Here is a 2,348-nt window from a genome sequence, read left to right as displayed (position 1 = left end):
TTTACCACTGTGTCTACCGATAGCTCTAACCTGAAGTGGGTGACCTGGAACAACTCTCTCCCTAATGATGCTGTTGCAATTTATCAATGGATATGTTGGTCGTATTGACTATGTCTGCAAATACAAGTGTGAGGCTGGCCTTTATAATCCTAGTGAGGGTCCTTACTGTCACCATGCCAAAACAAAAAAAGAATATCTTGGTTCCCCATTTGAGATCCTGGTAAACAAAGGCAACTTAGAGATCCTGGAGTGGAAGGACGGTTCACACGGTTCAGTTCCCGAGAATTCAGTCCGAACCTGCTCTGGGGTGAACACGTATGTAGGGCAGAACAAATATGGACTTGGGAAGGTGTCTACTCAGGATAAGTGCTTTTACCTACCTTGGAAAGGTTCTGAATATAAGTATAACCACTACAAGGTCCTGACCATCAATGAGAATATAGTTAGCCAGAAGATCTACGATGTCAAGTTCATCACTGATGAGTCTATAACCGTTCAGTACCCTTCAGAGATCATGCGTAAAACAGTCATCAGCAACAACGAATGCAGCCCAGTGACTAAAACAGATACTCTAACAAAGACTTATGCGTCTCAGCAAAGATGGGACATTTCCCTGTCTATCAAAGTGGGTGTTAGTACGAGCTTCGAAGCCAGCATCCCTCTCTTCGTTGATGGACATTTCCAGATCAGCACTGAGGTGGCTTTCCAGTACTCTCAGGGGAACACCGTTACAGAGACTACCACTGACACAGTTACTGTGGTGTTCACAGCCCCGCCAAACCACTCCTGCACTGCTACTATGAAGCGCATTAAGTACAAACTTAACATCCCGTTCACAGCTCTCTTCAGCCGCACCTACGGTAACGGGGAGATCCAGACGACATCTATCACAGGAACATATGACAGCGTTCACACAGCAGAGGTCCAGGCTCTGATAGATCGATGTGAAGTACTCAACAACTCCAAGCCTTGCACACAAATTGCCAAAAGCCCACATAATGTGTCACATAATGTGTCATATAATGCATCTCTATATTTGATGCTTTTATTGGTGGGGTTGGTAACCAGCTCTTGTTCCTGTGATTCCATTTAATTTAAATGCCTTTATTGAAGACACTTTGAATGGAAGCCAATTAAATTTGGTGATTATTTTCGGTGCCTTAATGAATTGTTTTGTTAAATATAATCAGTGGACATTTTAAAATTCTTTTGTTACTCACTTGGTTGCATTGTGCAGAGTTTCAGCTTTTGAATAGGCGAAGAAGTTTCAGCTCACCTCAAATCTTAGTTTAAAAGCATGTATGACAGTGGTTTTGACAAAGTTCTGTATTACATATAGCCTGGGCTTTGAACTTTTTTGTACATTTTTAAAATATCTTTTTATTTTTGAATCCATGTTGGTGTCTATTAAAAACACATCCACAAATTATTTTGATAATAACTGTTGTCAGTTTTCCAGTGTGAGAACATTCCAACCCGCTTAGAATGAGTGTGTAGTGTGGACTTCAGCCATCATGTGCATGATAGCTCTCTTAAGACTACTCATCACCTCTCCAAAGAAGGTAGAATGAAACCTTTAGAGAACCCACACTGTCACGTTAGTGGCCTGAAGGAGCTTGTTGTCTGGCCACCATCTCCTATTTAGCTGAAATGTAGTGATCAGGACACGTTTACATTTACAGGCAGCAGAGGGCAGCAACAGACTGACTGAGAAATGAAGGTTGACAACGTGGTTTTGGACAAACATTTTGGATTCATTGTGTACACTTACATTTGAAGTATTTGTTTCTCTCTCATTTGTTTTTATCATCATTTAAATTTGAAGACCAAAAATAAATATTAATAATTTAAACACAATGTCTACACTATTAAAAAGTTAATGAAAATAAACGAAAAAATAACAGCATGCCAAATTAATTCAAAACTAATTATTTGCCAAACTTGAATGTGAACGAATAAATAAAAAATGAAGCTAGTCATCTAAATAACTAAATTTAATGAGGCTTTCATGTTCCAAACTTTTTTACTACATGAGCAAGCATTTACTGATTGAGTACAGCCACTTTATCAATATTGGACACGAGCAGTAAATCCCAAAAACATGTAATGCTCATTATATAGCTTTGATTTAACAAAGAAACATAATAAAACATAAAACATAGTGCAACCATGTTGTGTGTAACAGGCTGAGGGCTACAGGACGGTCTTCCAGTGCGATGGTTTCATCCAGCAGCTTTACTGCAGCTCTCACTGGCACTTAACTAGAGATAAATAAAACATAGAGTCCATCCTTTTCTATCCATCTATCTATATCTCTCTGTCTCTATGTCTCACACACACATATACTC

The 2,348-nt window shown here is 39.1% G+C and overlaps 1 pseudogene; it reads left to right on the top strand.

Moving 5' to 3' along the window:
• On the top strand, window positions 1-1,340 carry LOC115581671 (natterin-3-like; annotated as a pseudogene).
• Window positions 1,341-2,348: the final 1,008 nt, after the last annotated feature.

This window comes from Sparus aurata, chromosome 5 (genome assembly GCF_900880675.1).
Source record: "Sparus aurata chromosome 5, fSpaAur1.1, whole genome shotgun sequence".
Lineage (NCBI taxonomy): Eukaryota > Metazoa > Chordata > Actinopteri > Spariformes > Sparidae > Sparus > Sparus aurata.
This window is presented reverse-complemented; position numbering and strand designations above follow the sequence as displayed.